We start from the raw sequence: 27,441 nt of genomic DNA, 5'->3' as shown, positions 1-27,441 counted from the left end.
AGGAAATGATTAACTTTTCCTTTCCCTCAAATGATGATAACTGAATGTAAAGGTAAAGGTTTCCCCTGACGTTAAGTCCAGTTGTGACCGACTCTGAGGGTTGGTGCTCATCTCCATTTCTAAGCTGAAGAGCCGGCGTTGTCCGTAGACACCTCCAAGGTCATGTGGCCAGCATGACTGCATGGAGCACCGTTACCTTCCTGCCGGAGCGGTACCTATTGATCTACTCACATTGGCATGTTTTTGAACTGCTAGGTTGGCAGAAGCTGGGGGTAACAGCGGCCGCTCATGCCACTCCTGGGATTTGAACCTGGGACCTTTTGGTCCGCAAATTCAGGAGCTCAGTGCTTTAACACACTGTGCCACCAGGGGCCCCATGATGATGACTTAACTCTTGTTTAAAATAATAGTCTGTTCAAAAAATTATTCTGAGGAATATTGTGAAGCAATGCATTGAAAACGTTCTGCACTTGAAGGTCCAAGAGCAGGGGAGAAGATTCCATATTTAAACACACTGATAGGAATGCAAATTAAAATCTAGGAAAGACTTTTAATAGACATAATAATCATAGTAAAGAAATTACTAAACCTAAGAAGAACCTATCTCATGATAAGGCATGTGAGTACCAGCTGCCAGGCATTTTGTATTGCATCCTGCATTGAGGCGTGTTTGGACAAGATGGCAAACTACGATAGACAAGTTCCAATTCTGTTGTTCTTATAAATATTCAGCTATGAAAGAAACTATGGAGCCCCCAGTGGTGCAGCAGATTAAACCACTGAGCTGCTAAACTTGCTGACCGAAAGATCGGCGGTTTGAATCTAGGAAGCGGTGTGAGCTTCCGCTGTTAGCCCCAGCTTCTGCCAATCTAGCAGTCCAAAAACATGCAAATGTGAGTAGATCAATAGGTACCGCTCCAGCGAGAAGGTAACGGCACTCCATGCAGTCATACCGGCCACATGACATTGAAGGTGTCTACTGACAACGGCCGCTCTTTGGCTTAGAAATGGAGATGAGCACCAACACGACTAAACTTAATGTCAGGGGAAACCTTTACCTTTAACTATGGAAGAAGATGCTTTAGACCAGGCAAGTAATTGCAGAGGAACTCTTAAGTCTTTAGTATAGAACTTGGATAGGTGATTTTTTTGGACTATTGTAGCCATGTTGGCTGGGTGGAGGTAGATTCTTTGAATTGTAGTTCTGTAAAAGTAATTTGCCAAAAATATACAGCAGCACATAGTAATTTTCTACTGCAGTTGTCTCCCACTTGACACCTTCTACCTTATTTCCCCATTACACAATATTCTTACCAGAAATTATCTAACCCAAATTAGTCCTTCACATAAAGAGCTTTCCTGAACAGAAGCACTCACAGGAGTTCCTTTTATACCTAGGACATGCAATTCCTCCTTCAATTTTTCAGAACATGAGGATAGGCATTTTTGCACACACATTTTATTGCTTGACTTCGAACACTTGGGTGCTGAGATGACTTGCAGCTAGTTAAAAAAAGAAGAGCAAAACATGTTTTCATCTTTGTCCTTTTCCCTCTTTTAACAGTCCATTGTTCCAGACAGCATTTTTCATTGTGAAACTCATTTGGTAGAAAAGCAAGAAAAAGCTTGCGCATGGAAGGTGCAACAAAGTTTAAGCAATATTTGTATAATTGTTTTTGTAGCCCTTTCCCAGAGGTAAGCTAAACCACTTCTAACTCAAAATAGTTGGAAACTGAGAAATAGCAGTTTCAATCCCAGCAGGAATAGATTTTCGTCAAGAACTGAGATTTTAGAAAACACGGAGAACAAATGTTCAGGAGACTGAACTGCAGCAAGGTTAATGAAACCTTGCAAAGACAGACAATTCTGTCTTAATAAACAAGCCTTCTATACAAGCTGTTATTTCTTTTATTTCTCTGGTCTGAAAAGATCTAATTCTGTTCCCAATAGAAAAACATACTCACACTTACCCTGCTGTGATGTTTCTTATGTAGTCTATTTTAGGGATATGGTTCAGCACCTTGAATATCTCCTTTAATGTTCAGATGAAAAAGCAAGAATGTATTTACTGACCTACTGACATGGAAGACATGAGCCACTAATAAGTGTCTTGGGATGTCTCTCATGCTCCTGGATGCCTAGTGGACATCTGTACAGAGATTGTCTAAATTCAAGATGGGCGAAGTTGAGCAAGCGAGTTGCATAGAGTCTTGGGATGCCACCCTTGTGACCTACCTTGACCCCACACCAGTTCCTAAAGTCCCTATCAACCAATTTTTAAAATACGGCCCTAACCTTTTCCCCAAAGACACAAAAACTCCAGCCTATCCTCACAAGCACAACTACTCTACCTCTGTTTTCCTTTTTGTTCTATCTCAAATTGGTGACAAGAAATGATGGGACATCCCTTCCTCTTTGAAGAGGCACACAGAGGAAATGGAAGAATTTGGGCTTGTTTTTTTTTGGGGGGGGGGATATAACTCTTGGATGTCTTGAAGGGAAATGGCCCCTGGTCTATCTGCTGTTCTCACCTGTGCTCTAGATCAAGAATGGGAAACTGGTGACTATCCAGATATAGGTGGACATCATCTCTCACCACTGACTATGATGGTTAGATGAGATGGGAGCGGTAATCCAACAACTTCTGCAAGGATGCAAGCCCCTCCCCTTTTGATGAAAATGAGGACTCCCTTTGAGATTTGCAATTTTAACCATTGCATTGAATTCCTGCAACCAAAACAGAGTCCAGATGGGCAGGAACTGATGTGAATTATAATATACCTCAGTTCAAAATAAAAAGAAAATTCTTTTTAAGGAAAATATTTAGAAATGGGAAAATAATTCTGCCGTTGAAGAAATATACATAAAAAGGAGTGCTGTGTCCTTAAAATTGCTTAGCTGTAGTGAGCACCTGGACAGCAGACAGTGCACAGATCACCTGGTCATGCCCACCCTGGTAGGTATTTTTAAAATATTTGGATAAGTTGTACTAGTTGAAATGGGTGTATACTAGTAGCAGTCGGAGGCTTCCATTTTAGATAAGTGGTGAATTGGCCTGTTTTTGGTTTCAGTCCAGAAAGGAACTATTCAGGATAATGCAACGTACTGACATGGAAGCTTCTATAGGTGCAGATATCATCATACTCGGAACAGACCTGTTAAAATCAATAGAAAGGACATGAATAACATGAAGAGTTAGCCCTAAATAAGGGATGAACTAGAAAGAATGTTTGGAAATGCTCAAAAATGGTACGAAATGTATTTCTCAAGTGTTGAGAAGCCCTAACAAAGAGAATCCAGGATCTATGGGAATCTTCACAATTTAGCACTTATAATAATAATCATATAATAATAAAACTTTATTTGTATTCTGCCCTATCTCCCCAAGGGGACTCACTTGGGGGAAATTTGGGGGAAATTATAATGGAGATGTTCACACATAAACTAGAATTTTCTAAATAGAATATTTTGCTTCTTGTGCAAGAAAGTGTAAATTTGGCACAAAATAAGTTGCACTTTTAAAAAAAATGACAGGAAGGGGGAAAAATCTAACATTTACTCATTGCTTACTTCAAAAAATGAAATTTGTGAAGAATTACACATATATCCATGATTAAATTTGAATTCTGCCCACTATTGCTATATTTTCTTTTTTATGTATGTGCTGGCTGATGGACATTTTCCCTGTAGTCCTTTGGTGACATATGGAATATATTTCCTAAATGACCACTGTGCTGTGAGAGGTAGTATTTTTTATTTTCTCTTCCTCCATAATCCTTCCTTGATACATAAAGAGGACAGTGGTGGGAAGAGTATTTTCTGCAGAATGAGATATCTGAATCATAGCCAGAGAACAAGAAATCAAAATATTGAATAGGACAAAATCAAGTCCATCTGTACTTTGTACTTACTTGGTGATAACATTTGTTCTTGAAGATGTAATTCATGCATGGCTGTTTACAGATGGTTATCCATTGCCTTTGCCCACTGTTGCCTTTCTTTTCTTCTCTTCTCAGGAAATAATCAGTTCCATAAGCTTTCCAAGAGCTCTGTTTGAAAGGAACAAAGTGTTTTTAGAAAGCAAGTCTGGAAAAAGGAAAATGTTTCCTAGAGCCAATGTTAGAGATAAAGCTGTTAATCATAACTGAATATTGGTGCCTGCCAGATAACCGCGGTTCCCCTTCTGAAAATGAATTCGTCAGTTGCATAAATATTACAGCTTTTACCCATGGCTGTCTTGTGCACAAGATTTCCTCAAACTTTGCCTAAATGTGCTTTTTGGTATTAAGAAGAATTTCCTTCAAGCTTTCCTAAAATAAAAAGTACAAACAAAAGGTCAGCAAATGAATTCTTCGCAATGGGCTGCAAGGCAAAACCACATATCATATTTGTCTCTAACTATGAATTTCCGCATACACTTGTGTGTGTGTTTTCAGTCTTTTCCTTACACCTGAGTTAGAAATCACATGAGTTTTCCAAATGTTAACCAGATATTACACCATCCCAATTCAAATTAATATGGGAATCCTTCATGCAGCAGTCTTTGTGCCTAGGCTTTCCCCCTGCAAATGTCCACATTTTGATGTCAGAAGTAGAGCTGAGGAGCATTGTGAAAGTATCAACACTGTAGTCCTGCAGACTTTCATTCCCATCATTCCCACTCTTTGACAACTATGCAAAGAGAAAATAATGAACTGGTTTACTCTGGCAGGAAATTATGCTTCTGAGGGTGACTATATGAACATTATTCTCAAAAAGATCTGATAGCAACTGTATTATATGTGTTGCTGCTTTCATTTTGAACCATGAGGACTAGTTTCAAATCTTTGTACATAAGTAGGTAAAGGATTTGCCTCCTGTGACTTTCCATTTCAGAGATGTGGTGAATTAATTCCAAGTTTTATTCCAGACTTTTAAGGAGCTATCCAAGTACTAAAACTATGTTAGAGACAAGGTTCAGCATTCTTCACCCTTCTTCTCAAGTCTGGACTAAAACCAAGAGCAGATTCATTCCGCTTCTGATAGTGGCAACCACTGCTTACAGTTGGAGAGCACGTGCAGTTATTACATTTTTCCTATGTTGACAGTTTTTCAAGAGTTAGGGATGGAAGACGAGGGCATCTGAAGATCTATAGAATTCAGCTGATTTTGCAGGGTGCTGGTGTGAATAAAAAGCCTCATCTGGAACTATCCCTTCTTATGAAAACAAACAAAACCTTGAAGAAATTCATTGAGACTGCTCACAGAATATAGAACTTTATGAATGAGAGGAAAAGGGGAAAAGCACAGGGAAGCATTGCAGAATTCTAGCAGTATGGGTTATGAGAATTCAGCTTATCCTTAATCAGGGCCGGCCGGAGATATTTTTTAATGGGAAGCGGGGGTGCTGAAAAGCGCCCCCGCCACCCGCGCCCTGGCCCCGCCCAGCGTGCCCTGGCCCCGCCTCCCACGCTGCGTGGGAGGCGGGGCCAGGGCGATTAGTGAGGGGGGCGGGGCCACAGTTGGCCCCGCCCCCGCCCAGCGTGGCCATTTTGCCCTTAGTAACAAACTAAGGGCAAAAATGGCTTATCTGGCTGTGCGCATGCGCACAGCCAGATAAGCCATTTTTGCCCTTAGTTTGTTACTAAGGGCAAAATGGCCTAGGTGTGCTGTGCGCACGCGCACAGCACACCTAGGCCATTCGGGCCTGACTTCCTGGTCGCGGCCGGCGACCGCCCGGGCGATCGCCGGCCGCGACCAGGAAGTCAGGCCCGAATGGCCTAGCTGTGCTGTGCGCGTGCGCACAGCACAGCTAGGCCATTTTGCCCTTAGTAACAAACTAAGGGCAAAAATGGCTTCTCTGGCTGTGCGCATGCGCACAGCCAGAGAAGCCATTTTTGCCCTTAGTTTGTTACTAAGGGCAAAATGGCCTAGCTGTGCTGTGCGCACGCGCACAGCACAGCTAGGCCATTCGGGCCTGACTTCCTGGTCGCGGCCGGCGACCGCCCGGGCGATCGCCGGCCGCGACCAGGAAGTCAGGCCCGAATGGCGCCCCTAGCAGCCAGCGCCCGAGGCGGCCGCGTCCGCGGCCGCCTAGTAACAACCGGCCCTGTCCTTAATTATCTGGAGGACTATATGTCAAAGAAAATTGAGAGAACAGAGGGAGCAAGACTTATCTTAAGAAGCAATGGTTTAAATATGCATTTGTCAACATGGCAGAAATGAATACAGTTTGACAGGCTCTACATATTACCAGTAAAATTTACAAGTCTAAAAAGGCTAACCATTCATTTCTTGCCTTTCTCTTCAGGCGCCTTGTTACAATTCTGTTTGCAAGGATTTTAAGAATTGGTAATTCATCTTGATATAGAATTTGATTCATTGCTAGCTAACAAATGGCATTAATATGTGCTTTAGAAATTATGATTGGTAGTTGATAAGAATGAACTAGACCAGATCTCATTTTGTCTACTGTCTCATTAGCAACATTACTAGTACCTTTCTTTTTACGGTATCTTCAATACTTCTACTGGTTAATTGAATTATTGGTTAGAAGTTCAATTTGGAGAATGAAAGAAGTTTTTACTGTATAGTATAACACATTAGATGTAAGCAGGTAAGCATTTTATGGGGATATTTAATCCATCTTTGAAAACTTATATTTGTTTTTGTAAGATGTTTTATTTTGTTTCATGTGGTTTAAATTGTAATAAATTTTATTGTGAATATTGTCTGGAAACTGAAAGGGTTTCCAGATAGACCAGGGGAATTCTTTTTATAATAATAGAAGATGACCAGGAAGAAATTAAGCAGTATAAAGCCACTTTGATTTCAGTGGGAGAGATATCATTGATCACCTAATGCTTCCATCAAAGCCAGTGCAATATAATATGCTTAAACTGGTCTAGATTCAAATGTACCAGATTCAAATAGGCAAGCCATTCAAGGTTTATTCTATAATGTATGTTCTGAGGTACCTGTATTCACTGACTGCAGCAATATTTAGGGGACAACATTGGTTTGAGAGATATGTTGGTATCAATCTTGCAGATAGACAAAGCATATCAGATAGTTTACCAGTTACGTGGTTAAGTAAATCCTTCTGGTGGGCCAATACTGATGGCTGGATCAGATAAACAGGGACACCGGTGTAAAAAAAAAAAGGAATGATTGTGAAGGCCTGAACACTAAATTGCTAAATAACAAAACTGCTTGAATCCAAACAATCCAGAACAGAACAGCAAGACACATGCTTTGTGCACTATTATATCCAGACTTTGAGTTCACGGGGAAAGCAGGTGGCAACAATAAGACTCACTGTGAGCAGGAAAGCGTAAGGGTGGCTAAGGCAGAGTAACATCTGGTACAGTCAGGTTAAGATATTGGCATCACTCATTTGGGGGCAAGGCAGATGCTGTCAGTACCTTGGACAGATCACAGTGAGAAAGCAGGCCAAAGTAATTTCTCCTCCTGGAAGGAGAACTGTTATCTCCAAGAGATACAGGCCTTTTGAGGCTTTTTGAAGTCCTCCAGTTCTTCTTGCCACTTCTGGAGATAATTCTGTATCCATTAGGAGCTGCTTCTTTCTTCTTCAGCCATTTGGAGGGAGATAGTCTGTCATAAATGTGAAAGGGCTGATTAAAAAAAAAGATCCTGCTCTGAAAGAATTCAGTGGTTCATCATGACTTTTGAAGAAGAGCCTTCTTCAAGCTAAGCACCAAGGACATCCTGATCAGTTTACAGAAAACCTACAGAAAACCTACACACACTGATAGATACCCTGTTTCCCCGAAAATAAGACAGGGTCTTATATTAATTTTTGCTCCCAAAGATGCACTAGGTCTTATTTTCAGGGGATGTCTTATTATTCCATGAAGAAGAGCTCACATTTATTGTTGAACAACAAAATGAACATTTATTATATACTATAAAGTAGTTGTCATCACAAACCAGCATAACCAGACAAATTATGAATCCTATCAAGAATTTCTTGTTACTACCATTATTTACATGTACAACAATCTATGGTACCTCTTGCAATTTAGGTTTCACAAGGTTTCCACGCTGATTTCTCTCTATTCTAGTTTCAATGTAGTCATGAATGATGAATAATATAATATACTATAATAATAATATGATAATATAATAATAATATAATGATATACAATATATTAATGAGATAATATAATATAGGATATAATAATAACAGAAAATGATAATAATATGGTATTAATAGGATAATATAATAATGGGATATAATAACAGAATAGCATAATAATATAATAATAATAGGATAATATATTAGAATAATAGAATGGAATAGAATGATATAAAATATATTAATAGGATAATATAAAATGGAATATAATAATAATAACAGAATATGCTAATAATAATAAAATAATAATATGATAATATAATAGAATAATAGTATAGAATATAATGATATAAAATATATTAATAGGGTAATATAAAATGGAATTTAATAATAACAGAATAATAATATAATAATATGAAAATATAATAGAATAATAATAGAATAATAATATAATGATATAATAATAATAATAGAAAAATATAATATAATGATTTAAAATATATTAATAGGATAATATAATAATGGGATATAATAATAGTAACAGAATATGATGATAATAATATGGCAATAGAATAATAGTATAAAATAATCAGTTTCATGGCATAGGATAGGAAGATGAGAGGAGAATCCCAATGCGTCCTGTACCTTTAAGGAGCGAAGCCTTGGGGAGGAGTGGAAAGCCCTCTTCCTTCCTTCCTTCCCTCCCACCCTCCCTTGCCCGGGCTCCAGGAGCCAATCAGAAGCCTCTGGGAAGCAAGGCAGCATGGCCAGGAGGGAGACGGAAGGAAGGAAGAAACGGCAGCAGCCACAGAAGGTTCTTCAAGCCTCGGCTGGGGGACAGGCAAGGCAAGGCAGGAAGGGAGGGAGGGAGGGAGGCACAGAAAGCAAGCACTTTCCCTCCCTCCTTCCGGTGTATGAATGAGTGCTGCTTCTGCCCTGCAGCCATGCTTCCCAATGGAACTCTGCTGCAGCCTTAGTTGCTAGGTCTTACTTTCAGGGGAGGCCTTATATTTGGCAATCCCCCCAAACCCCTGCTAGGTCTTATTCTTTGGGGAGGTCTTATTTTCAGGGAAACACGGTGCCTTCATAAAAACTCCAACCATCACCCAAGTCAAAAAAAGAAGCACAATCAAAGCCCTGACAGACCGTGCACAAAGAATCTGCGAACCTCACCTCCTCCAAGGTGAACTAAACCACCTAAAATGGGCTCTACAGGCCAATGGATACTCCACCACAGACATCAGAAGAGCTGCAAGGCCAAGAATAAGCCATGAGAGTCAAGACAAAGATCCACCCAGAGGAAAGGTGTTCTTACCATACATCAAGGGAACCACTGACCGCATCGGCAAACTGATGAAGAAGCACAACCTACAAACTATCTACAGACCCACAAAGAAAATCCAACAAATGCTACAGTCAGCGAAGGACAAGAGGGATCCTCTCTCTTCTGCAGGAGTCTACCGGATATCATGCAGCTGTGGACAAGTATACATAGGGACCACCAAACGCAGCACCCAAACAAGAGTCAAAGAACATGAAAGGCACTGCAGACTAATTCAACCAGAGAAATCAGCCATAGCAGAGCACTTGATAAACCAGCTTGGACACAGTATATTATTTGAGAACACAAAAATGCTGGACCACTCTAACAACTATCATGTCAGAGAAACCATTGAAATCCACAAGCATGTGGACAACTTCAACAGAAAGGAGGAAACCATGAAAATGAACAAAATCTGGCTACCAGTATTAAAAAAAACCTCTAAAATCAAAACAGTAGATGGGAACCAACACTCTGAGGGCAGAGGAGCCCCAAGGACGGCTAATGACTGAACAAAGGATGCTCCCCAGGCAAGAGACAAAACCTTTCCAATGCTAATTAGGGTGATTAACTGAAACATTAATGCTGGCTTCCCAGTGACAAAGGACTCTTGCCACACCCTGGACTCTCCACAGATATATATTTTTTCCTTTCCTTGCCTAGTTTATCCATACCTCACAGCCTCTGAGGATGCCTGCCATAGATGTGGGCGAAACGTCAGGAGAGAATACTTCTGGAACATGGCCACACAGCCCAAAAGACATACAACAACTCTGTGATCTACAGAAAGCCTTCGACAACACAAGAGCCTTCTATTCACATATGATATCCATGGCCCTTGAGTGAAGATACAAGTAGCATGGCAAGGGATAGGAACATGAAACTTTGCACACTGAAAACCATAGATCTCATCACTGACATTTTCATTTAAACAGGGATGGATAAAATGTAACCTATGGGTCTCATTCAAATACCTAATCTTATTCCTATGGTCTCTGGTGTAGTAGTAGTAGTAGTAGTAGTAGTAGTAGTAGTAGTAGTAATCTTTCCAGATTTTTTTGTCCCTTCCTTTCAGTCTCTAGAAGACACAAGGGCTTTGTCTATACCAAAGTTTCTCAAACTCTGCTCCTCCAGATGTTTTTGACTTCAGCTCCCAGAAATCTCAGCCAGCTTACCAGCTGTTAGGAATTGTGGGATCTGAAGTCCAAAACATCTGGAGGAGCACAATTTGAGAAAGTCTGGTCTATACACTTCGTTTCTGTCTCCCTCCTAGCCTGAACCATTTGAATGGTCCATTTTCTAACTTGCTCATAGCTGGGTGATCATGTTGCAATAGCTCATTATGATCATACCACAAATTTAACAGTTATTTAGAAATGCAGCATTTTGCATTACAGCATAGGCAAAGACAATGGATTTCAGTGTTAAACGTTATTTAAAAATCAGGGTTGTTGTATGTCTTTCGGGCTGTGTGGCCATGTTCCAGAAGCATTCTCTCCTGACGTTTCGCCCACATCTATGGCAGGCATCCTCAGAGGTTGTGAGGTATGGAGAAAACTAAGCAAGGAGGTTAATATATATCTGTGGAAAGTCTAGGGTGAGAGAGGTCAGTATGAATGTTGTGTAGTTAATCACTTTAATTAGCATTGAAAAGCTTATCTGCTGTCTTCTTCCTGCCTCTGGGGCATCCTTTGTTTAGAGTCGTTAACTGCCCTTGGTTGATTCATGTCTGGAAATCCTCTGTTTTCAGAGTATTGCTTTTTATTTACTGTTCTGATTTTTGAGTTTTTTAATACTGGTAGCCAGATTTTGTTCATTTTCATGGTTTCTTCCTTTTTGTTGAAGTTGTCCACATGCTTGTGGATTTCAATGGCTTCTCTGTGTAGTTTGACATGATAGTTGTTAGAATGGTCCAGCATTTTTGTGTTCTCAAATAGTATTCTGTGTCCAGGCTGGTTCATCAAATGCTCTGCTATGGCTGATTTCTCTGGTTGAATTAGTCTGCAGTGCCTTTCATGTTCTTTGACTCTTGTTTGGGTTACCTACAAACTATCTACAGACCCACGAAGAAAATCCAACAAATGCTATGGTCAGCGAAGGACAAGAGGGATCCTCTCTCTTCTGCAGGAGTCTACCGGATACCATGCAGCTGTGGACAAGTCTACATAGGGACCACCAAACGCAGCGCCCAAACAAGAGTCAAACAGAGGATTTCCAGACATGAATCAACCAAGGGCAGTTAACGACTCTAAACAAAGGATGCCCCAGAGGCAGGAAGAAGACAGCAGATAAGCTTTTCAATGCTAATTAAAGTGATTAACTACACAACATTCACACTGACCTCTCTCACCCTAGACTTTCCACAGATATATATTAACCTCCTTGCTTAGTTTTCTCCATACCTCACAACCTCTGAGGATGCCTGCCATAGATGTGGGTGAAACGTCAGGAGAGAATGCTTCTGGAACATGGCCACACAGCCCGAAAGACATACAACAACCCTGTGATCCCAGCCATGAAAGCCTTCGACAACATATTTAAAAATCACTTCTGCAAAAGAATAGAAAAAATGCAGCCATGTGATAATTACATTTAAGAAAGGCTGCTTTCTGCATCATATGCCACATTGGCCTCATTCACAAGGTGAGTTTTAAAAAATGTATTAGAAATAAAAAGGCATTCCTGTGCCATCCCTGAAAGTGGCTCATAACTAAAATGACAAAAGTCTGCAGAAATGTATTAGAAAAACACACACATTATTGTTTAATGAGACAAAACAGAAGCTGATCTGAGCACTTGCAGAGAATAGATGGTTCCCAATAAGCTTTGAGAGAGTTTGAGGATGTATCTATATTACAGAATGAATGCATCTGACATCGCTTTAACTGCCATGGCTCAGTGCTATGGGATCCTGTAGTTCAGAGAGGTACCAGCACTCTTTCACAGAGAAAGCTAAAGACCTTATAAAACTACAGCTTCCATTATTTCATAATATTGAGCCATGGCAGTTAAACTGGTGTCAAACTGAATCCATTCTACAATGAATACGTTATGTAGAAGAAAGTGTGTGTCTAGTTAAGTGTTTTACAGTTTTAATGGAAACCTCTGTGCAAAACCCAGTTCTAAAGGACAATAAGAACAGAGAAGGCAGGAGAGAAAAATACATCTTGTGGCTGTTTGTGAACTGAAACAGTTCTGTACCTTGGTGGCCATTATTTCAGCAAGACAGAAGCAACACATATATTGTGTATGACATTTGAAAGACTGCACTGAGAAAAGATTTCTTGAGTTCAGTAAATGCAATGAATCATGTTTGTGAATGGGGACAGCTCTGTTTTATTATGTTTCCTTTTCTTGTCATATCCCTTACTTAAAGTTAAAATGGATAGCATCCAGTAGAGCCATCTCCACTTATCTAAAGCAAATCTGTTGTGGTGAGGATCATCGAGACAGCTGGACCTTTAAAAAGGGGTTATAAAGGAGTAATTCTAGCTGCACCTTAGTTGTTGCATAACACACCTCTCTGGTATGATGATGATGATGATGATGATGATGATGACAATGATGATGATGATGATGATGATGATGATGATGATGATGATGATACAGTAGAGTCTCACTTATCCAACACTTGCTTATCCAACGTTCTGGATTATCCAACGTATTTTTGTAGTCAATGTTTTCAATACATCATGTTATTTTGGTGCTAAATTCGTAAATACAATAATTACTACATTGCAGTACTGAGTATTGATCTACTTTTTCTGTCAAATTTGTTGTATAACATGATGTTTTGATGCTTAATTTGTAAAATCATAACCTAATTTGATGTTTAATAGGCTTTTTCTCAATCCCTCCTTATTATCCCACATATTCACTTATCCAACGTTCTGCCGGCCCGTTTATGTTGGATAAGTGAGACTCTACTGTAATAATAATAATAATAATAATAATAATAATAATAATAATAATTTTTCCATGTCAGGAGTGACTTGAGAAACTGCAAGCCGCTTTTAGTGTGAGAGAATTGGCCATCTGCAAGGACGTTGCCCAGGGGATGCCCAGATATTTTGCTATTCTGTGGGAGGCTTCTCTCATGTCCCTGCATGGGAAGCTGGAGATGACAGATGGGAGTTCACCCCGCTCCTCAGATTTGAACCACCAGCCTTTCGGTCAGCAGTCCTACCAGCACAAGAGTTTAACTCATTGTGCCCCCGGGGGCTCCATAATAATAATAATAATCCCCCCCCCTGCAGGTGCCACCTTGTCATGGTGAGGGGGCTTAACCACTCCAATGATGACTGAGGGCTGTGCTGGCAGTAGTGTAACTACTGGCAGGTCCAACCAAGCCAGAGAGGCCTCAGCTGAGGAGTGGATCCAAGTGCATCTAACCTATTAGCATTATGGAGAATCAAACCAAAATGAAGTCTATACTGGCGCGGTCGTCACCCAGGATAAAAGGACCACGGTGGATGCTGCTGATTCTGGACATCCATCGACAATTGGGCTACGGAATCAAAATACAAATGAACAGTCACAGAAGCGGCAAAAATATACAATGCCAAAAAACCGCACAGTTATGAAATGCTACTACAAATCTGAACCTCAAAAGCGTGGCTACTAAAAAAGGATGCATCAACTGTGGAAACAAGAGTACCCTGACTCACAGATAACAGTACCCCGACTGGCTGACCAACGAAGATTCATAATCAGAAACAAAGTGCTCAGTGAAGTTGGACTCAAAGAAATTCAGAAAATCTGCAAATCAAATTACTATCAGACCGCAGCACAGACAGCAGCAGAGACTCCAGCAACACTTGGAATGGTGAAACAGATTGAGCCAGAAGAAAGTGTGGAGCCTTTGCAAGAATTTGAAGAACCAGCACTTGAAACACCTGTTGAACCACCAGGAACCTTGACAGCAAGACAACAAGAGCTCAAGGATAAGATCATGGCTCATGCTGCAGCAAATGCAATAAGAAAGCAGCTCCCAACTCTAAAAACAGTGCCGAAGAGACACCTGGCGTCTCTCATGAAGGATGTGAATGCAGTACTCTCCACTGTCCAAATAACATCAATTGAACAAACAAACCAGTTTGCCTACAGTGCAGCAGTGATAGTAACAGAAGAGCTTGGGCTCTTACAACCAAGGCAGCCCCAAAGAAAATCGACTGGAAAACCAAAGTGGAAGGTCAGACCAGAGTTGAAAATCAAAAAAACTTCGATCAGATGCAAGTAACCTGAAAAATATGAAAGAGAAGAAACTGAAGAATGACAAAATCAAGCAATGCCTGATCCGAAAGTACTGGCTGAACACCAGAAAAATTGAAGAAGCTTTGGAAATTGTGAAAGAACAAATTACAACAACAGCCAGAAAAATTGAAAGATATGAAGCCAGAATCATCCAGTACAGACAAAATCAACTGTTTCAATCAACTTTTTTCAATCAAAAAGATGGTTCTACCAGAGTCTGAACCAAACAACAGACACAGTAACCATAAAGCCAGAGAAAATTGCAATGACAATGTTCTGAAAAGAACTTTGGGAAAATAATAAGAACTACAACAAAAATGCTGGGTGGATAAAGGAGTTTGAAGGAAAATTCTCACAGAACAAAATGGAACAGATGGAAATAACAACTGAAATTGATCAGCAAACGAGTGCAAAAAGTCAAGAACTGGACATCGCCTGGTAGTGATCAACTTCATGGATTTTGGCTCAAACATCTGATTAGTTTACATGGAAAAATGGCCCAACAATTCAATGAAATGCTGCAAAAAGGAAGTATCAGTGAATGGCTAACAACTGGAAGAACATACCTGATACAAAAGGATCCAGCAAAAGGAGCAGCACCAGGAAACTACAGGCTAATAACGTGTCTGTCCACTATGTTTAAACTACTGACTGGCATCATAGCTAACAGAATTCAAGACTATCTTGAGGAAAAAAACATCTTGCCAGATGAACAGAAAGGCAACAAATGGAAAAGCAGGGGCACAAAAGACCAGGTATTGATTGACAAAATGATTCTGGAGAACTGGAAGAGCCAAAAAGCTAATCTTCACATGACGTGGATTGACTACAAAAAGGCCTTTGACTCACTCCCACACAGCTGGATCATCAAGTGCCTGGACGCCATCGGGATCAGTAAAAACATTGGCACCTTTATTGAAAACATGATGGAGCACTGGAAAACCGAACTGTTTGTTGGAAATGAAAGCTATGGACTTGTCAACATCAGAAGAGGAATTTTCCAGAGAGATTGATTGTCCCCTCTGCTTTTCATTATTGCCATGATCCCTCTGTCAACAGTCTTACAAAAAACAAATCTCGGCTATCAAACATCTAAGAAATCTCAAAAAATTTCACATCTGATGTACATGGATGACCTGAAGCTGTATGGGAAAATGGAAACTGAAATCCAGTCTCTGACCAACACTGTCCGAATTTTTAGCACTGATATCAGCATGGAATTTGGTTTGGACAAATGTTCGACAGTGGCATTGAAGAAGGGAAAAATCATTGAAAGTGAGGGCATAAATATGCCTAATGGCTAAACAATAAAGTGTCACCAGCCAGAGGCCTATAAATATCTGGGCATATTACAGGTGGACAACATCAAGCATGAACACGTGAAAACTGTGGTCAGCAAAGAATACACACAAAGGGTCAGAAAAATTCTCAAAAGCAAGCTCAATGGAGGCAACACCAACAAGGCCATAAACATCTGGGCCATACCTGTCATAAGATATACTGCTGGCATTATAAACTGGACATAGATGGAATTAGACAATTTGGACAGAAAAACAAGAAAACTCATGACCATTCATCATTCACTGCATCCTCGCAGTGATGTTGACTGGCTATATCTGCCTAGAAGATCAGGTAGCAGAGGACTCTTAAAAGTAAAACAAGCAGTCAAAGAAGAAGAACATGCCCTGGCAGAATGTGTAAAGCAAAGTGAAGAACCTGCTTTGATTGAAGTAAAAAATCAGAAACTCCTCAAAGCACAGCAGACAAAGAATCAGTACAAGAAAACTGCACTACAAACTAGAGCTGACAGCTGGCACAACAAAACATTGCACGGAAAATTCCTTGACATAATTGAAGGAAAAGCTGATAAGGAGAAGACCTGGCTCTGGCTCACAAATGGGACATTGAAGAAGGAGACAGAAGGCCTGATCCTTGCAGCCCAGAACAGCCATCAGAACATATGCAATTAAGGCCAAGATAGAAAAATCAGCTGATGACCCAAAATGCAGACTGTGCAAGGAAGCTGATGAAACCATTAATCATATCCTCAGCTGCTGTAAGAAAATCGCACAGACTGACTACAAACAGAGGCACAACTATGTGGCCCAAATGATCCATTGGAACTTATGCCTCAAATACCACCTCCCAGCAGTAAAGAACTGGTGGGATCACAAACCTGCAAAAGTATTGGAAAATGAGCACGCAAAGATACTGTGGGATTTCCAAATCCAGACTGACAAAGTTCTGGAACACAACACACCAGACATCACAGTTGTGGAAAAGAAAAAGGTTTGGATCATTGATGTCGCCATCCCTGGTGACTGTCGGATTGATGAAAAACAACAGGAAAAATTCAGCCGCTATCAGGACCTCAAGATTGAACTTCAAAGACTCTGGCAGAAACCAGTGCAGGTGGTCCCGGTGGTAATCGGCACATTCGGTGCCGTGCCAAAAGATCTCAGCCGGCATTTGGAAACAATAGACATTGACAAAATTACGATTAAATAGGATGTGAACAGAAAACCATGGATTATGAATCCTACTGAAATGAAAGGTTACTGCCACAAGTTGCCACAGACTCACCTTTGTGGACCTAGCAAATTCCGAGAGAGGATACCTCTGTAAATTTTCTAGAACCTCCATTGAGTCTCTATAGTAATGTATGGTGAAAGCATCCCATGGTGTTACTTAGAGGACTTAGAACATTTCTAGCAAGGATATATTTTATTAATCAGTGCAGGCATAAGTACCAGTCTACAGATACTTCATTTATCTGAATAATCCTCAAATTAACCTCCTAGCCTGCAAAACAGATTTTTAAAAATATGCATAACTAATGTTAAACAACAGGTAACCTTTCCAGAGAGCTCATACCACAGGGATATTTTTCTATGAGCAAAATGATTCCAATACACTTTCTCTTTAAAACAAATAAATAAAGAAAAAAGAGCAGAGAAATGCCAAGCCAAAAGCTATTTGGCTTCTACTGAACTAAAGCACAGGAGATAGTGAGCAGGGTGCAGTCAAGGGGATCAATTCAGTGATTGGCAGAGAAGATCGATGAAACCATGCAGGCAGAAGAAAATCAATTCACCTTTGATTTCTGATGAAGGATGAACAAAGTGATCCAAATAAGATAAAACATGGCCTGAACATTTACCTGAACCAAATTCAAACTGAAATTTTCTCTTTGGAGGGAGGATGAAAAGTCAGCTGAGTTTGCATAACCTCTCCCCACCACCCCAACTACATTTAGTACTGCTGGATGCACACATCAGAAACAATCACAGGGCATGAACTGGACGTGAGCTAGTTTCTAAGATTATTTTCTACCCAAATATCTGAGCGGTTCTGGCAATATCTGAGAAATCAGGCATACCTTTAAGTGACAGTACAAACAAAGCCATCCCATCCTATCCTCCTCCAGACTTCCTTAAAATAGCATTTTGCAAACATGCTTTTAAAAAACAAACAAACCCAAAATTATCATTTTTGAGATTCAACATGGTTGTAGTACTGATATTGCATTTTAGTCTTCTGAGAGACACATGCACATTGTGATTTGTTATGGGGAGAGGAGGATGCAACGTCATAAAGAGAAATGCCACTTTGGTTTCCAAGGTGTCTGGACTGATGATTTTTTTTAATCTATGCAAATGTTTCTTGGCCTTTCCATCCTAAAAGCAATACTCAGGTTGATTTCCAATAAATTAATAGAAACAACTTCAGAGGGTCACAGTGATGGGACTTGTTGATTGACAGAGATGATGACATTATCTGTCATCCCCTCAAACATCATTCTTTGAGCTTATTTGCTATTGTCACAGTTGCTCCCTGTGCTGGGGTGCCCTTACCTCAGCAATACTATGATTTTAGGAAATACCCTTATTGTAATGTAAAGTCTTGTGGCGTGTTTTGGGCTTTAATTAGGTTATTTATCATGTTAGAAATGAATTGAGAATACTGTAATAATGTATAAAAACCACAAAGTTAAAAATGTGGTATTATACTAAATTTCCTTTGACCAGAAGCTGGCCACTTGGAGTGTTTCTGGTGTTGCTGTAAGAAGGTCCTCCATTGTGCATGTGTGCATTGTAGTGAGTGGTCTGTGGTTTGTTCTTCTCCACATTCGCATGTCATGGACTCCACTTTCTAGCCCTATTTCTTAAGGCTGGTTCTCCATCTCGTGGTGCCAGAGTGCAGTCTGTTCAGTGCCTTCTAAGACGCCCAGTCTTCTATGTGCCCAGGAGGGATTTTCTCATCCAGTATCAGCTACTGATTGAAGTTACAGGTTTTAGCCTTTCACTTGCTGAGGTTTTCCTGTGAGTATCTCTGTAGATCAGTGGTTCTCAACCTGTGGGTCCCCAGGTGTTTTGGCCTACAACTCTCAGAAATCCCAGCCATTTTATCAGCTGTTAGGATTTCTGGGAATTGAAGGCCAAAACATATGGAAACCCACAGGTTGAGAACCACTGCTGTAGATCTTAGGAAGCTATTTCTTGATTTAAGGCATTGGTTTGCTGGCTGATATCTGATTAGGTACTAGTGGCTCTACAAAAGACCATAATCCCAGTGGAGATGAAACTGCTAGAATTGGTTTGTTGATAAGGATTAATACACTGTAAAAGTGTTCCTTAGGACACCTTCATGACAAGCAACTGTATTTCAGGTTTTGTCACTGTATCACTGGAATCTTATATAATTTTTAAAAGCCCATTAGGAAGGAGCATGCAAGGGTGTCTTTGAATGTTCCTTCCTCTAAAATATAGCCAACAGCCCCCAGTATTAATTGGTGATCTCGCATCCAAGTACTAACCTGCTTAGCTTCCAAGATCAGACAGGATCTGGTGCCTTTAAAACATGCTAATAAAGGCTATAGTTTTTAAAATGTCAACAGATGGTCCGGAAAAAGGTTTTGTTAGATAGTATTCAAGGTCACTTCAGTGTAATGGAGCTAAATGGAAGAGGGAGGAAACAGGATAGCAACCATCTTAGTTGTAGTTGCAGATGCGGATGAGAAATTAGGTTCTTTCCTGGATCTTAAGGAGAGTGTCCTCAAAGCTGCTCCCTGAACTGATAGTGTTTTATGGTTATATCCGTCTCCCCACACAGCCAATAAATGACTTTAGTAGTACCAGTAACTCCTGGGGCTTAATAGCTGCTGGGAGAAGGACAGGACTGTTTCCAGCATTTAGTTCTATTTTAATTTTTGCATGTCTTAGGCTTTAATTCACACATTACTATGGTTTTTTTAATGTTAGCTGCTTTGAGTGTCCTTTGACAAAGAAAAAGCAGGGCATACATAATAATCATGATAGGACTGCACAAAGTTAAGCATATAGAGTGCAAGTCTTCACACACTCCAGTGTAGGATCACTGCTTCAATTTTTCAAAACTGAAAGGAGACTTCTGGTCACTTTGGAGATTTTTGTTTGGAGTATTTTTTCCAGTCCATGTAGCCCACCAAAGAGTATAAAATTGATCCTCAAATCTGCTCCAGATGCCCAGTCCTCTTTTAAATAATTATTCCATGAGCCAATGGGCAACTGGATGGGAGCCTATGATTTATGATTTGCAATACACTGTAAAGTAACACTAAAAAGTTTGATACTTCATGCTCTATTTTTAAATAATTTGATGTTTTAAAATAGAAATTCTTTAGTTTTGGAAACTTTTCAAACAGCTAAGGAAAGCAAAATCAGCAGTCATGCCTGAGAGACGGGGAGTATTTCTGAATCTTTACTTGATTTGAATTGGTTTGAGCTCCTTGTATCTAATTGATTATATACTTCCACAGAGAACCCTGCCTAACTTCATCGCTATGCTTTACATCTATGGAATGGCCTCTTTGTCTGGAAAACTGCTGACAAATACATGTATATCATCAAAATTGATTTTCCCATGAAGGAAACAATCTCTCCTTTGTTGCAACAAAAACAAAATCCTCGTCCCTTTTAAAAAAAACTCCTTCCCATAAAATATACTAGTTTTTGCTTTGGATGTTGAAGCAGGGTAGATGGAAGAGTAATTCATTTTTGCAGACACTTATGGATCAAAAATGTCTCCTGAACTAAGCAAGGATAAACTGCGGACTTGAATCTTACATAATTCCGTTTTTACGTGGTTTCGTCCTCCATTGTTTTCATTTACCAAGAAAGTGTGTGCATTTGGAATAGCTTAACTCTTAAAGGTCTGTTATAATCCCCGTTAAGTGATTTTCAAAATAGTTTTTGACAAATGAATAGGCAACCTGAGCTTAAATCCAATTATTACTAGCTAGAGTAGACCAATTGAATCAACGGGGACTTGCTAAATCTGCACTTACGGTATGTGATTTCCATTGTTTCAGATTTATGTTAGGTCACAATTATGTTTTGAATCTTCATACCCAGCAACCAGTACATACCAGATGGTTCATCAGAATTGGTCGATGGTAACTAAGTTAGTCTTCCCTTTCCTGTATAAGAATTATAAAATTTGGCATTGCTTTTCTAACTAAAATCTGTCAACAAATATGGTGGAAAAACAGTCAAAGATTGGAAAAATATGCATTCCAATCTCCCTTTCAGAGGAAACCACAGGACAATTGCTTTAATTTCTCATGCAAACAAAGTGAAGGTCAACATTTTAAAACAAAGACATGGAGCAAGAAATGTTAAATGCTCAAGTTCTATTCAGGAAAGGAAGAAGCACTAGGCATCATATTGCAAACATATATTGGATAATGGAGTGCACCATTGGTTACACCATGGGTCCTCAAACTTTTGAAGCAGAGGGCCGGTCCACAATCCTTCAGACTGTTGTGGGGCCAAATTATCATTTGAAAAAAAAATACTAATTCCTATGCATACTGCACATGTCTTATTTGTAGTGAAACAATAACAACAACAACAACGAAAGAACAATAGAATATTTAAAAATGAAGACAATTTTAACCAACATAAACCTATCAGGATTTCAATGGAAAGTATGGGCCTGCTACTGGCCAATGAAATAGTCAAGTTAATTAGGATTGTTGTTGTTGTGTGACTTCAAGTCATTTCAAACTTTGGCTGAGCCTAAGTCTAAAATTAATTATTTATTTACTGCATTTATTTACTACATTTATATCCCACCCTTCTCACCCAGAAGGGGACTCAGAGCAGCTGTATGTACATACAATATATTATATTATTAGCATAGCACAATATTAGCACTATATAATTCTACTAGCTGTGCCCGGCCACGCGTTGCTGTGGCGAAGTATGGTGGTATGGGAAATAAAGTATTGAGGTATTGGTGGTAGTTAAGGTACAGGGTAAAGGTTTTCCCCAGACATTAAGTACAGTCGTGTCTTACTCTGGAGGTTGGTGCTCATCTCCATTTCTAAGCCGAAGAGCCGGCGTTGTCCGTAGACTCCTCCAAGGTCATGTGGGATGACTACATGGAGTGGCGTTACCTTCCCGCCGGAGCAATACCTATTGATGCACTCACATTTGCATGTTTTCGAACTTCTGGGTTGGCAGAAGCTGGAGCTAACAGTGGGGGCTCTCTCCGCTCCCCCAATTCAAACCTGTGGCCTTTCAGTCCAGAAGTTCAGCAGCTCAGCGCTTTAACACGCTGCACCATCAGGGGATATTATTTCCTAAAGGTTGTGAATATACAATATTTCTGATTGGTTTTTTTTGTTTGTTGGAGGCAAGTATGAATGCTGCAATTAGGAAAAATGATTAGGATGTAATGGCCTTGCAGCTTTAAAGCCTGGCTGTTTCCTCCCTGAGTGAATTTTTTGTTGGGAGGTGTTAGCTGGCCCTGATTGTTTCCTGTCTGGAATTCCCTTGTTTTCAGAGTGGTGTTGTTTGCGATATTTTATGTGCTTCTACTGTCTGTGGCCCTGAGAAAACAGGATTTGCCAGACTTTGATGATGGGAATACTTTGTTGGGAGGTGTTAGCTGGCCCTGATTGTTTCCTGTGTGGAATTCCCCTGTTTATTTACTGTCCTGGTTTTAGAGATTATATTGTTCTGCATTATTCTATCCCAGTAATTATTTCATATTAAAGAAGAATCTCACTTATCCAACATTCGCTTATACAATGTTCTGGATTATCCAACGCAGTCTGCCTTTTCATAATCAATGTTTTTGTAGTCAGTGTTTTAAATTCATTGTGATATTTTAGTGGTAAATTTGTAAATACAGTACAGTAGAGTCTCACTTATCCAACATAAACGGGCCGGCAGAACGTTGGATAAGTGAATATGTTGGATAATGAGGAATTAAGGATAACCCTATTAAACATCAAATTAAGTTATGATTTTACAAATTAAGCACCAAAACATCATGTTAGACAACAAATTTGTCAGAAAAAGTAGTTCAGTACACAGTAATGCTATATAGTAATTACTGTATTTATGAATTTAGCACCAAAATATCACGATATATTGAAAGCATTGACTACAAAAATGCGTTGGATAATCCAGAACGTTGGATAAGCGAGTGTTGGATAAGTGAGACTCTACTGTAAATACTACATAGCATTACTGCGCATGGAACTACTTTTTCTGTCAAATTTGTTGTATAATATGATGTTTTGGTGCTTAATTTGTATAACAATTACCTAATTTGATGTTTAATTGGCTTTTCCTGAATCCTTTCTTATTATCCAACATATTCACTTATCCTGCCGGCCTGTTTACGTTGGATAAGTGAGACTCTACTGTATATTTCTAATCTTATATTATCTGCTCAGAACTGGATTATCTGAGGCCCCTTCTTCACAGCTGTATAAAATGCACACTGAAGTGGATTATATGGTAGTGCGGAGTCAAGATAATCCAGTGCAAAGCAGATAATATAAGATTCTAAATGGGTTATATAGCTGTGTGGAAGGGCCTTGAGTCTACACTGCCATATAATCCAGTGCAAATTAGATAATCTGTGGAAGAAGCCTAAGTGAGGCCTAAATCTGCCTGTCCCCTAACTGAAACCTGGCTGTCCCTTGGTTGCTAGGCAACCAAGTGGGCAGAGATTAGCCCTCTAAACTGGCAGCAATTGGATAAAAAAATTATTGCTCTCCCTCTAATTAGGACTTTATTTTTCTTTTCTTTTTGTTGTATCAACCTTGAGGCGTGGATGATGGGTTGTGTTGTCAAATTTTCAGGTTGGGGGGCCTGTACTTTTGTTGTTTTGTGAATTGCCGTGATGCCATCACTCTTTTATATATATAGATATTGAACTATACCACTATACTATTATATGTTATGTAATATATAACATATAATTAATATTATTATCTGGTATTATTATTAGTATTATATTGTATAACATAATATTATTATCAATATTATATGTATATACAATATATTATATTATTAAAACTAATACAAAAATATTATATTATAAAACTGAGGGCGGGGGCCAGGTAAATGACCTTGGAGGGCCGCATTCGGCCCCCGGGCCTTAGTTTGGGGACCCCTGGGTTACACTAAAGCATTTCATCATGTAGCTCATGAAAACTATGGAAACTATAGATTTGGTGCCTTAGGGGTATTAAAACTCCACAATGAAGGTATTTAAGTCCCCTAAAGAAGAGGTCCAACTGTGGGAAAATTCGCCTGTTGAAAGATTAGTGTGAATGCCCTTTTGTGACTAAACAATGCCTATTTATCAAGTAGGCTTGTCCGATCGATGGAAAAAATGTTTCAATTCTCGTTTCTAAAGTAGGAGGTGCCGGCGCTTCGACATAGAAAGTATTTCCGAATTTTTCACCCAAAAATTTCGGATATTTCCGAAAATTCGTAATGATTCTTAATGTTTCTAAAATGGCGGACGCGCATGTGCAATCACCAAAAAAAAAAAAGGAAACCGGGGGGGACTTTTACAGGGCTCTCCCACCCTCATTTCTTGAGCTATCCTCATCAAATTTGGTACAGTGGGAGATCACATTCAACACTCTTTGCTCTACAAATTGCAGAAAGTTTCCTGTCTCCTATGATTTTTGGTGAATTTTCATAACTTTTTATAATACACTATTTTTCAATATTTGAAGAAACCTGTTCCTGGTTTGAAAGTCTTATTTACTGTTCAATTGGGTTCTTATTACTGTGAAAGTCCCTCTTCTACTTGTGTAGACTTTGGATTAGAAACGCAGCACACGCCAAGCAATGCCTTGGCAGGAGTGGCACTGTCCTTTGTAAACTATAAATTGCCTTTGAACTTTTTGATCTATGGTGCCACTGGCTGACCTTGTGATTGCCAAAATGAAACTCTGGCTGAGGACTTTGGATTAAAAACGCAGCACACGCCAAGCAATGCCTTGACAGGATTGGCAATGTCCTTTGGAAACTATTTCTTCCAATGTACCCTTTTAGGTTTGAAAACAATGTGTGTCTTTGTGAAGACAATGTGTGTCTTTGGGATTACAAACGGAACGTGAGCGAAGCAATGCCCTCGCAGGAACGCACACGTCCTTTGGAAACTCTAACCCTTTTAGGATTGCTATGAAGGGCTGATCTAGAGATTGCAAAAATCAAATAAAAGGCAGAGGGTCTTTGGAGTAGAAAAGTAGAGGACCCCAAGCAGTGCCCTTGCAGGAAAGCACATGTCCTTTGGAAACTCTAACTTCCAATGTCCCACCCTTTTAGGATTGCTAAGAAGGGCTGATCTAGTGATTGCTAAATTCAAAAACAAAAGGCAGAGGTTTTTAGAAATGGAGCATCAGGAAAGCAATGCCTTGGCACCCACGTCCTTTTAAAAATAAAAATTGCCTAAAGCCACGGCAAGGACTCTGCCAGATCCCACAAGCCCCAAGCCAATTGCCCCCCCCCCCAAAAAAACAAACACACACACAATTCCAGTCAGCAACAACAGCCAGCCCTTAACAGACCCAACCCCCAGAACACTTAGCCCTCTTTCCCCTCAATGCAGGCGGCTTGATTCCAGTGCAGCGCGAACCACCCTCTCTGCTCGGTAACCCAGCCCCGAATGGCTTGCCTGGGTTGGGGAGGGTTTTTTTTTATAGAGATCTTACACGTGGACGCGGAGGACGCTAGCCCCCACCTTTTCCAGCCATCGTGGAAGTCTCTGATTGGCCAGGGAGCAGTGGCCATTTTAGGCCGCACTAGGCTCCCATTCAAGTTAGGTTGCAGAAACAAAAACATTTTTTAAAAATATTTTTTTAAAAAAAATATAAAAAAATTTTGGAGGAAAAAATTTAACGAAACATTAAGACACAATTAGAGAATGGGCCAACAATGGTTCGAATTACATTGCCAGTTGCGCCCAGGGACAATGTTTCAATACTCGGTTCAAAAAGTGAGAACATTCTGAAACAATTCCGAAATAAGAATCATAATGAATTTTTGGACAACCCTATTATCAAGGATGATGTGTGGATGTTTCCCCAAACTCTCCAAATCACATAATCTCGAAACTATGACACTATACATATTTTTTAGTATTTATACTGCATTTCAAATTTGAGGACTCTGTTTCCCCTATGTTTGCTTCCTGCCAAACTTTCAAGTTAATCCAAATATAGAGCTTGTCAAATTGTCATAACCACACTCAGTGAAAAAGTATTGAAACCTCCAGGAGATTTTTTTTCATGTTCTTCTTAGTTTCTGTGCAATAACATTCGGAGTCATCCTGTGTCAACGGGAGAACACAGCCTGCTAAGTAAGTGGAGCTGTGGTAGAGAGAGTTACTAAAGTTGTGACAGATCCAGTGACTAAGGACATACCTTATAGAAAGCAGTAGTATTGTTAAGAACATTTCACATTTGCCTGGAGTGGCAGGAGAAATGGAACAGTCATTTCTTTACAGCTTTGCTGGTTATTGTCTCAACATGCTGCTTTAAAAGAAGAAAGATTGAGAGTTTAAAGGAAGTATTCCCCAAATATCTGCAGCAGATGCAAAGAAATAATATTTTCCTCCACTCCCCAAATTGTTTTCTCTCAGTTCTGGCACTCACAGCAATCTGTGCTATTTTTACAGCCTGGTCCCATCCATAAAACAGTGTTTGATATTAGCATCCTCAGGGAACAGATGCACTCCAATGAACTGAGAAGATAGCTCTTGATTTAGTTGTATAATTCTCAGTGAATCAGCTTGCCTGTCATGTTTCAAGGAATCTGGCCTACAGATCTTAGTAGTTGGTTTTACAATAAAACTTGGAACAGTTGCCTTATTTACCCCTCCAGAACACAATTACAGATGTGTTGACCCAGACATACTAGATATCACCTTTTCACTTCCTATTCCATTGATATGATCATGTCCACAAGAATTTGGGAGCTGAGCCACATCTGTAAATCAGGATAATGTGCAGCAGTTTCAGCCACTGCTAACATGATATCAAGATCTTCCCAGGGCCCTTCCACACAGCCATATAACCCAGAATATCAAGGCAGAAAATCCCACAATATCTGCTTTGAACTGGATTATCTGAGTCCACACTGCTGTATATTCCAATTCAAAGCAGATTGTAGCCAAGTGTTTAATTGTATGAGAGATTTTTAAACTTATTGTTAAAATTAGAACATGTCTTACCTTGCAGAGTTGGTGTGTGAACCGCCATTTTGTAATTCTTGGAATGTAACAACAGGGGAGGAACTAATTTACATAGAAGTGACTGGATTGGTCATATGTAAATGAGCGTGTACCAGAGTTTAAAAGTGGAGTTGGCAGTTGGGAGAGCAGCTGAACATTCAAAAGTCAGTTAGGTTGGGGAAAGTTAACTTTTAGGACAGGATAGTCAGATTACCAGTGAAGATAGGTTAAGGAATGTGTTAATCAAAGATATTTGCTGGAA

At 39.8% G+C, this 27,441-nt stretch overlaps 1 long non-coding RNA gene across 1 annotated transcript; it reads right to left on the bottom strand.

Moving 5' to 3' along the window:
• Positions 1-893: 893 nt before the first annotated feature.
• LOC134297486 (uncharacterized) lies at positions 894-26,828 on the bottom strand. The gene is made up of 3 exons (XR_010004246.1): positions 26,371-26,828; positions 3,912-4,049; positions 894-3,155 (listed from the first exon to the last, which is right to left on the bottom strand). It is a non-coding gene; the product is annotated as an uncharacterized LOC134297486 (long non-coding RNA).
• Positions 26,829-27,441: the final 613 nt, after the last annotated feature.

The sequence above is a fragment of the Anolis carolinensis genome, chromosome 3 (assembly GCF_035594765.1).
Source record: "Anolis carolinensis isolate JA03-04 chromosome 3, rAnoCar3.1.pri, whole genome shotgun sequence".
NCBI classification, from domain to species: domain Eukaryota; kingdom Metazoa; phylum Chordata; class Lepidosauria; order Squamata; family Dactyloidae; genus Anolis; species Anolis carolinensis.
Note: the sequence above shows the minus strand (reverse complement) of the source record. Positions and strands in the feature narration are given on the sequence as shown.